The following is an 11,424-nucleotide window of genomic DNA, read 5'->3' on the forward strand; positions in this document are numbered from 1 at the left end:
TCGGGCTCTATAAGAAGCTACGCCTGCGCTGGAGGGACAAAAGCCACATCCTGGTTACAGCAGCACCTGACCTTAATCGCCAGACTTAATCCACATAATCTTTGTAGCAGTGTGGCGTCGTCCGCTTATGTTGAGGTAAAAATGTACATAGTTTCTCACTCGGAGTTAATTAATCCCTGGATCCCCCTTTTTTCTTCCTCTTCCGTCATGTGTGTGTGTGTATATATATATATATATATATATATATATATATATATATATATATATATATATATATATATATATATATATTTCTTTCATACTAAAAGGGAAGGGAGCGGGGGGCTGGAAATCCTCCCCCTCTCGTTTTTTTTTTTTTTTTTTTTTCCAAAAGAAGGAACAGAGAAGGGGGCCAGGTGAGGATATTCCCTCAAAGGCCCAGTCCTCTGTTCTTAGCGCTACCTCGCTAATGCGGGAAATGGCGAATAGTATAAAAAAAAAAAATATATATATATATATATATATATATATATATATATATATATATATATATATATATATATATATATATATATATATTATACCTGGGGATAGGGGAGAAAGAATGCTTCCCACGTATTCCCTGCGTGTCGTTGAAGGCGACTAAAAGGGGCGGGAGCGGGGGGTTTGGAAATCCTCCCCCCCAGTATTAACTTTTCCGAAAGAAGGAACAGACAAGAGGCCAGTTGAGGATTTTCCCTCTAAGGCTCAGTCATCTGTTCTTGACGCTACCTCGCTAACGCGGAAAATGGTGAATATGTATAGAGATAAAGATAGATATATGAAAGATAACTTTTTGTAACTGTGCTTGTACTAAATTCTAATTATCTGATTATTTATCGGTAGATCCCGATAAATGAAAATAACGCGGCACATTATGTAACATCCTGTATCATCCAGATCTTCAAGTACTCACTATGTACGTAGTTACGTATCAGTCAGTACTGACCAGATCAAATGTGCTGGATGAGAACTGGTCAGAGCGAGGAAGTGCCTCCGGCCGGCACTGTTTGCTCACATGACTCGGGGTGAACATTGCCCCGCCACATCAAACCCCGGGGTACCACCGCGTCACACTCAGCCAACGCCTGGCCACAACAGTCACTGCGTCGCGGGCGCACGACTCTGTGGGACGACAACCTGGGGTTGACGGATGACTTGGCTTGGGATGGGTCGTTCCAGAGAGAGAGAGAGAGAGAGAGAGAAGACGTGAAGGATGGTTTGAAAGGGAGTGGTAGGAAGCGGTGTCAGGTGAGGACAGGAGGTGAGGCAACCCTAAGGAGGGAAGATGAGAGCTGCAGGAGGAAGTGGGAGGAAGTGAAGTGTCGCGGGAGGAAGCAGAGTTGGAGGAGGAAGATTCAAATTCTGAAGAGGCTCATGTTGTTGGGTGTGTGTGTGTGTGTGTGTGTGTGTGGGAGTGGCAGCAGATGGTTCTCCTTCATGCCTGTATCCTTCGCAGCGGTAGGAGACTCGCCTCACCTCCCTCGATATATATAGATATCATTATATCCGTCTCATCTAACTGGTCTATATTTCTGTTTTCTTATTTGTCTTGATCTGCCTCTCTGTCTGTCTGTCTATCAGACTCTCCCCGTCTACGTCATTTTGCAGTGTGCCTTCTTGATGGCCCAGTGGAACGAGAGCTCCCTCCCAGTCTTAGTGTCTAGATCTCTTGTTATCTCACCACTGCGCAGGTGATGGGTAATTTAATTCACTCCTTTGATAACGGGAAAGATGGCTGCTCACCTTATCTGTAAAACGGTCAGCGGGAGTGTGTTTGGGAGCGACACAGAGCCAAGTAGAATTGCTTTGACTGAGCGTGAGACACAGAAGAAGTGATGAAAAAGAGTATCTTCCCAAATGGGTCGCATGAATTTCGAAACGATCATTCTGTACGACTTGTTGGTGCGTCTTGGATGGCGTACGAGACAGGTTTCCTAAATGATTATGGTAGCGCCACTTTTATAAGTTATTTCCATGGGTGTATTAGGATGACATTCATTACGGCAAATGACAGGAAATGTCACAAGCCACCTCATGAACAGAGGACTCGACCAGAGTGCGATCAAATGGGCATTTCTCAAAATCCTTTGTCCACGGTGTCATACCGTTTCGCGCAAGAAGTGGTAAGGTACTTATTTGACCGTGTGTACTGCTCGCTCGGAAGACACCCCCCCCACCACCACCACTACGTTTCCTTGAAATGGAAGGGAAATCATCTTAGAATCGTGACGTCAAATGGAAGGGAAATCATCTTAGAATCGTGACGTAAAAATATCAGATCTGCGCCACTGTGGGTCGTACCCTCGGGCGCGGAAGAATTTTGTCGGCGACAAACAATCGTCTAACGAGGTGGTCAGGGAGAGAGAGAGAGAGAGAGAGAGAGAGAGAGAGAGAGAGAGAGAGAGAGAGAGAGAGAGAGAGAGTCCACACGGCGACCAGATCACCGATAATCGTGGCAAACTCAGAAGACCAAAGTTCCCCTCCGACCCGATAGCAGAGTTATCGGGGGAGAGAGAGAGAGAGAGAGAGAGAGAGAGAGCTGGTGGTGGTACCTCAGTATGATGTGTTGCTGTCCAGGGTCATCACTGCTGGCAACACTGCCCCAGAGGGAAGCACCACCATGCTGGCAACACTAGCAACACTACGTCAGGGCAACATCAACTTTGCTTCCACTCACAGATGTGTTGTTCATGTATGTTTATGTACTCATGATCACCCTATGACATCTTTCCGAGAGAGTTGTGGTGTTACCCAGTGGCTCAATGCGTTCCAGTGGCTCAATGCATTCCAGTGGCTCATGCATTCCAGTGGCTCATGCATTCCGAGGCATGCATTTCCAGTGGCTCATGCATACCTAGGCATGCATTTCCAGTGGCTCATGCATTGCTAGGCATGCATTTCCAGTGGCTCATGCATTCCTAGGCTACGCTACTTCCAGTAGCAGGGAAATGGGGAATCCTTTTACATTGATACATGTAAATCAGTCAACTCTTTATTCACTGATCCATTTGATTTTAGCTCAGAGTGTGCACTTTGCCCTTAATTGAAAATTAATGGATTTACCTTAAAACGAGAAAAACTGCTCTCCACTTCCCCTTAAGTTACAAGTAAAACAAGCAACAGAAACAGAATGACGATGGCTTTGTAAGTTCCCTCGCAAGTTCTGTATTTGTTTTTTTTTTATATTTTCCCCTCCAAGGACAATGAGGGATCGTTCGTATAGAACACAGTGAATAAATAGTTTTCGAATAAGTGCCAATGATTGATTGAATATCATACGATTTGATGGTCTAACGGAGTCTGATGGTGAGATATTCAAATCTGATGGTGATTTATTTAAATCTGATGGTGATTTATTTAAATCTGATGGTGATTTATTTAAATCTGAAGGTCTGATATTTAAATCTGATGGTGATTTATTCAAATCTGATGGTGAGATATTCAAATCTGATGATTTACTTAGATCTGATGGTGAGATATTCGAATCTGATGGTGATTTATTCAAATCAGATGGTGATATATTAGAAAAAAAAACAAGGTATATGGTTCTATCTGTTCAATGAACACTTGCCTAACGTGAGGGATTCCTTGTCTGCCCCACTGCTCTGGCCAGATGATAATGTCGTCTTTTGAGAACTGTTGCAGCCTAGAGTCTGCGTGGCCTGGGAAGAATAACTCTTCCTTCATAGAACTTATATTTTCGGAGTGACGAAATTAGTTTTGTTGACAGCCTAACTTCCCAGCTATCTTGGGTTTCATATAATACCTCCCAACTATCCAGGGATGGTATATGGTAATACCTCTCAGCTATCCAGGGATGGGAGATGGTAATACCTCCCACCTATCCAGGGATGGGATATGGTAATACCTCCCAACTATCCAGGGATGGGATATGATAATACCTCCCAACTATCCAGGGATGGGATATGGTAATACCTCCCAACTATCCAGGGATGGGATATGGTAATACCTCCCAACTATCCAGGGATGGTATATGGTAATACCTCCCAACTATCCAGGGATGGGATATGGTAATACCTCCCAACTATCCAGGGATGGGATATGGTAATACCTCTCAGCTATCCAGGGATGGGATATGGTAATACTTCCCCACTATCCAGGGATGGGATATGGTAATACCTCCCACCTATCCAGGGATGGGATATGGTAATACCTCCCAACTATCCAGGGATGGGATATGATAATACCTCCCAACTATCCAGGGATGGTATATGGTAATACCTCCCAACTATCCAGGGATGGGATATGGTAATACCTCCCAACTATCCAGGGATGGGATATGGTAATACCTCCCACCTATCCAGGGATGGGATATGGTAATACCTCCCAACTATCCAGGGATGGGATATGATAATACCTCCCAACTATCCAGGGATGGGATATGGTAATACCTCCCAACTATCCAGGGATGGGATATGGTAATACCTCCCAACTATCCAGGGATGGGATATGGTAATACCTCTCAGCTATCCAGGGATGGGATATGGTAATACCTCCCAACTATCCAGGGATGGGATATGGTAATACCTCTCAGCTATCCAGGGATGGGATATGGTAATACCTCCCAACTATCCAGGGATGGGATATGGTAATACCTCCCAACTATCCAGGGATGGGATATGGTAATACCTCCCAACTATCCAGGGATGGGATATGATAATACCTCCCAACTATCCAGGGATGGGATATGGTAATACCTCCCAACTATCCAGGGATGGGATATGGTAATACCTCCCAACTATCCAGGGATGGGATATGGTAATACCTCTCAGCTATCCAGGGATGGGATATGGTAATACCTCCCAACTATCCAGGGATGGGATATGGTAATACCTCTCAGCTATCCAGGGATGGGATATGGTAATACCTCCCAACTATCCAGGGATGGGATATGGTAATACCTCCCAACTATCCAGGGATGGGATATGGTAATACCTCTCAGCTATCCAGGGATGGGATATGGTAATACTTCCCACCCCATCCCCTCTCCGATATACCTAGGTCACGGACACCATCATACACACGCCCTCACAGTCCACATTCGGTCACTTTCACCACAGTCGAAGGTGCTCAAAGATCATAACCAACCAGTGTGTGTGTGTGTGTGTGTGTGTCACCAATACTATAACCTTCACCATTCATAACCTACAAGTTGGGTTATCACTAGACTGTTGATCATCAGTCACAGTTCGTAAACTGTTACAGACACAGCTTGCCAGCCTAGGGTAATATAGTCCTCTTTGACAAGGTTACCAGCAGAACGACGTGAGAAAAGAAAGAGAAGAAAAAAACTGGATTGAGAAAGGAAAATATTATTGTATATGTATCGGGTGGAGTCCCCTGTCTCATGCAATTACGGAAACAGAAGCGAAAATTTTACGTTTTTATGAACGCGTATTAAGATCAGACATGAAGGGGGAGAAGCGTTAGGGACACACGTATACACACACACACACACACACACACACACACACACGAGTGTGAAACCCTCTCCCCGTACAAGAAAAATAGTCATAAAAGTATTGATAGGTAATTACACATCATACATAAGGGCGAAAGTAGAATATACTTCTCAAGTCTGGTCACCGCACCTGAAGAAGCACAAAGAGCTAATAGAAAAGGTCCAGAGAAGAGCAGCAAAGATGGTATCAGAATTAAGAAAACTGGGTTCCAGAGAAAAGTTCGACGCTTTCAATTTGCCCACTTCGGAAGAAGGAAGAGTGAAGAGTGACCTGATCGCAAATGTGTTGGAAGGAACCCTCTGCCATCTTGTGTGTGCATCAGAGGGTTAGGATGATGAAGACTCTGAGACCCCTCACTGTAGTTGGGTAAATAGACGAGGCGCTTCCAAGTTAACATGGAAAAATCAGACTAGAGTTGGAAGACCCAACCTGCTGCACGTGACGCATCACTAGGAGGGGGGTCTATGGATAGGCCACACGAGCTGCTGAGGGATAGACGCTGGAACGGTGGGAATGAGGTACATCAGAAGGGACCGGAGCTATGGGAGAGAGGAATTGAAACCTTGGGTGGATGCTGTTCTTGTAATGGAATCTACTCGAGTGTATGGCGGATCGTCATTCAGTTACTGGTAATATAATTTATTCGTTATTCTTTGTAGTTTATTATTATTATTATTATTATTATTATTATTATTATTATCAATATTGTTATCATTATCATTATCATTATTATTTTTATTATTATTTTTATTATCATTATTATTATTAATATTATTATTATTATTATTATTATTATTATTCACAAGGTGTTGGGAAGGTAGCAAGAACGAGTCATCTTGCAGATGGCCAGAGCTTCTTTCCATATCCGAAAATATCGGACTTATTTTTCTCCCGATTTTGTTTTGTGATTCCCTGATTCGTACGTGGCCTTAAAACTCCTCTTCCGTGGACTCGAACTCGACCGTGATCCCCACAGCTTCCCTCTGATGAGGAGCACCGCAAACAACTGTTGTAAATCCACATCTCAGTCATTGGCTTACTTAAGTTATTAATCGTATGTGAAATACTTCGAGTTAGAAAGATTAGAGTCTTGTGGTGGATATGTTTATTAATGTGATCATTAGAAGCGCACAAAGTACACGTTCTCGCAATCGAAAATCATATTTTTCAGCTGTACATATAAGAAATCAACAACCGAATTTTACGCCCTGTTACTCTTAGTTTTTTCTCGTAAGAACTTGGGAATGGGTGAAATATTAGCTGATATCCCTCCGCCATCTTCAATTGCATACATATTTTTGAGTAGTTTCCCCGTAAATCCTTGGAGGTTATAGCAACGTTTTCTTTGAAGGAGAACCATTTTCTCAAATAACTTATAACTGCAATATATCATCGTAAATTTATATTATGGCCAAAATGGAATAGATATTGAGTAGAAAAAATTCAGAGGCATTTTTTGACGCAAATGTCGTCGCAGTGGACGGAACAAATGCGAGAAAGGTAATTATCAAGACAATAACAGAATACGAGGCAACTGATGACTGACTCCACGTCTTCCTAAACAAAGGTCGGGGTTCACAAAGGTGTCGGAGATCAGTCAAGAAAACGGGAATACATGTCAATAATCCTTAGCGAAAAATGGATATCCAATTTTGTCTCGTCTCGCTTGAAGTGAGTCCATGTTTACTCTCCCAAGAGATGCTTGCATATGATATGATCAGATGGAAGTTGATGGTTTGCCACAGGAACCCAAACTAGGCGTTTAGTTTAGAGAGTTGAATTCTTATTTAGCTATAGATTTGTGTTTGAGTAAAGTATAAGGTAGATGATACAATAGTTATTGATATTCGAAGATAATAGCCGATGATTCGGTATCAGTTGTTTAAGCATCACGGATATGATAAAGAAAATAGATAAGATGGATTTGTTATCAGAGGTGTTCTTGATATAAGTAATTTTGGTTAACTGATATATATATATATATATATATATATATATATATATATATATATAAAACACGGATGGTCGTCTGTCCTTGTCAATCAACTCTGCAGTAGACATTCCTTTGCCGAAACAAATTTTAGTGTTAATAATTCGTACTGTTACCGTTGCTCCGCGCGTTGATGCCCAGGTTTAATCCAGAGAACTCGAAGTTAAGCTGGAAAGAGTTAGAGGTCACTGTAATTCAACAATTTGCAGAAAATTCGCCAGTCTTGCTGAGAGTCGCTGATGCCTGTGAATGTTTGCGAGACGGGTTAGTCCCCGAGTACGTGTGAATGAACGAACGTTTTACGCGTCAACTTGAGAACTAGGCCAGGGGCGTTCGGCGATGATGGATAGTCACACGGGTTAGACGTCACGTTACACGAGCGGAGGAGGGAGGGACGTTACCCGCAGCGGGTGCCTTCAACAGGTGTCCCACGCGATGCGCCAGCCAGCGCGGGGAAAGACACCATTCTCTCTCTCTCTCTCTCTCTCTCTCTCTCTCTCTCTCTCTCTCTCTCTCTCTCCAGGCGCGCGGCTCGTTCGCCGACTCCTCGAGTAATTCTTTTTAGCATAATGCTATTGTTGTTGTTGTTGTTGTTGTTGTTGTTCACTGTTGTTGTTGCGCCAGTCCGCTCTAAGTTTAGTTCTGGGCGCTACACAAAACGTCCTTACGTCCCGTCCTCTTTGCACTGCTTTGTTTTCGTCTCTCGTCGAATCGTTGTTTTGAGTGACCGACATTTCATGGATTTCTCCACAACTTTTTGGGCGATGGATTGTCGATAACGATGCTCCTGTTCCACTTGGAGTGCCACGGACCTCATTAGTATTCCACCGTCCACGAACAGGATCACGGACATATCTCCCAGTGTGGACTGACCTTTCCCAGTCCTTTGAATCGTCCTTTTCGGGGCAGTTGGCTAACCACTGTTGTCAGATCTTATACTTTCAAAGTTCTGTGTGGTTTTATGATGATGATCCATCATATAAGTAATCAGACGTTACAAGCATTATAGCAAGATATTAACGGAGTAATTGTAATAGATGTAATTCCCTGATTTTACACAGGAGTAAAGCATTAAATTGTTCTGTAGGACGAGTTTCATGGAAGGGAAGAGGTTCGAGATATTCCACTTCGTGTCTCGTTTCCCTTCTGTGTTCGAGGGCGTCGCTCATAGACGGGGATGAATACATTCCAAGTTGGAAAAGAGGTGAAATGATGAATCAAGGTTAGGACAAAATAGTGGTACGGAAAGCCTTTGAAGCTGCCCACATACGTGTGGGACTTGAAGTGACCAATAACCGGGGTGGTTTCGCACAGTGGGGCAACACCGGCCGGGTCGTCATCCAACACAGCAAAAGCAAGTATAACAAAGCTGCAAACCACGCACAACAGAGCACTTTGTAGCTGCTTAGCAAACACAAACAGTCAGCAACGTACGTAATGAAATGATAATAATTATCCCTATACAATCCCGCCCGAATATCTTCGCGGTATCTTCTTTGCAAGAGCACTGGATCCCTCCCCTTTCCAAACCACCAACCCCGTAACTAAACACCATTCCCCGAAATATGAATGAAAAGCATACCCCTGCTTCACTTTTCAACAGTATGTACTCACAGTTTCACCTTCTCCTCCTCCTCCTCCTCCTCCTCCTCCCGCCCGTCTCTCCCAACGAATGTAGTAGCACTGGCAATACACAGAGATATATACACACACCTGAATACCCGGACAGGCACTGAACCACCGCCCTCCCGACCAGAAATATATCCATCTATAAAGAAATAAAACCACGCTCCTTAGACATACACGAATTACACTTTCTTCATCCTCTCTCCGGAAACCACTGATCACAACATTTTTAAACATGTCCAAGATGCGTCTACCATACTGAAGACACTGAACACTTGTTCTTAAACTGACCTGCGCTCACGTCGCACAGGCTTTCTTCGTCTGTTACTGGCGCTACCTCGCTAACGAGGGAAACGCCGCTTATATATATATATATATATATATATATATATATATATATATATATGATGAACTGCATTAGGCACAGAGAAAGTTCCTTCACAATCTAGTGAAGGGGTCGTTTGCTTTAGTTGAGGGCTGGTGGATGGAGGGAGGCTGAACCGGAGGTGTGTGGAGGGAATGGGAATAGGCTCACTTAGAGGGTTGGTGGAGGGAGGGAGGGAGGGGAAGCTCTCACCTGGAGGTATGTGAAGGGATGTTGGAAGGAGGGAGAGTCACCTGGAGATGTGCGGAGGGAAGAAGGGAGGCTCACCTAGAAGTTTGTGGTGGAGGGAAGGAGGGGTGCTCACCTGGAAGGGGCGGTGTGGAGGGGTGCTCACCTGGAGGGGCGGTGTGGAGGGGTGCTCACCTGGAGGGGCGGTGTGGAGGGGTGCTCACCTGGAGGGGCGGTGTGGAGGGGTGGTGCTGGCAACGTCTGGTGTGGTAGCAGTAGTGTAGTGCAGACAGCCTAGTGGTCAGTGCTCCACACACCCTCACTCACTGCCTTATATACTGCCCTCCTCACCTCTCCACGCCCCCGCTATACTCTCTCTCTCTCTCTCTCTCTCTCTCTCTCTCTCTCTCTCTCTCTCTCTCTCTCTCTCTCTCTCTCTCTCTCTCTCTCTCTCTCTCTCCCTCCTCCCCTCGCGACCCTGGCCACGCCCACAACCCCGCCGTTATCATCGCTGGCCACGCCTCCCCGTCGTCCCACGCCATGCGCTCCACGCCCCTCGTTCCACCCCGCCCCCTTCACCAGCCACCTCCTTGGGAGACATCCGCCCCCCCACACACACGACCGACTCTCGGACGTCCACACCCCCAGCCTTCCCTCTCCCCTGGGGAGGGGAGAGGGGGAGTGGTAAAAGAAGGCAAGAAGTGTGATGCATTTCATTAGCGGCCTTCCAACCTCTGGTGGTGGGTATGAGAACTTCCCCTGGGATCACCTGACGTCAGAGAGACTCGTAAACACACACTCACACACACACACACTGTTAGTTAACTAGTGACTATCATATCCTCCCAGTTCTGTCAAATTTACAACACCTCTACTGTGTATGTTTAGCCGAATGGGTGCCTAAGTCCACTACTCCTTTCTCTATTTATTTACTTATTTATTCACTTATTTATTTGTATATATGATTGGTTATCTATAATTATCCTTATTTATTTAATATGATTATTTGTTTATTCATAATTAACCTCATTGCAATAGCAGCGCCAGGTTTCCCCCACTCGCGCCTCACACAGCTGTAGGAGCCAGACACGAACCTGTACTTCAATGGGATCTGAACCAGACATGGGACCCGGGGTACGCCAGGCAGAACGCGAAAAGCAAAAAATCGGTGTTAATTTCGAAGAACTGAATATAATACAAGAGTCTACAGGGTTAATTTCACCTACACACACACACACACACACACACACACACACACAGACACAGACACACACATCTGTCTTCACTGGTACTACAGTAGCGACACCGCCCTTTCCTCCGCTTCCATGTATCTCCTGGAACGATTAGTATTAGGACTGTGGGGCTGTCATCAGCATCCTCACATCCCACGTCACTGGTTCGCTGGCTGACCTCGTCTGCGCCTCCGTACTCACAAATGTTGACATGTTTAGCGTCTTCCTTCCTTCTGCCTCTCCCTCGCTGAGGGTCAGGTTTCCAGATCGCTCGGAAGTTCTCCAGTCTCCAGGTGTGAATGTGTATGTGTGTGTGTTTGTGTGTGTGTGTGTGTGTGTGTGTGTGTGTGTGTGTGTGTGTGTGTGTGTGTTTATTATGCTTTGTCGCCGTCTCCTGCGTCAGCGAGGTAGCGCAAGGAAACAGACGAAAGAATGGCCCAACTCGCCCACATACACATGTATATACATACACGCCCACACACGCATATATACATACCTATACATTTCAACTTATACATA

General features: G+C 44.8%; 1 protein-coding gene across 2 annotated transcripts in view; it reads right to left on the bottom strand.

Annotated features, from left to right (window-relative positions):
• Positions 1–9,972, bottom strand: part of LOC139753277 (uncharacterized) — a 30,977-nt gene extending 21,005 nt beyond the window's left edge. The window contains exon 1 of one of the 2 annotated variants that reach the window (XM_071669541.1): positions 9,898–9,972. The gene's annotated coding sequence lies outside the window, so the exon portion shown is untranslated. Of the gene's footprint in view, positions 1–9,839; positions 9,858–9,897 lie in introns of those variants that run through there. The other variant, XM_071669542.1, reaches the window with a different exon arrangement.
• Between the last annotated feature and the right edge of the window lie 1,452 nt (positions 9,973–11,424).

This window comes from Panulirus ornatus, chromosome 14 (genome assembly GCF_036320965.1).
Source record: "Panulirus ornatus isolate Po-2019 chromosome 14, ASM3632096v1, whole genome shotgun sequence".
Lineage (NCBI taxonomy): Eukaryota > Metazoa > Arthropoda > Malacostraca > Decapoda > Palinuridae > Panulirus > Panulirus ornatus.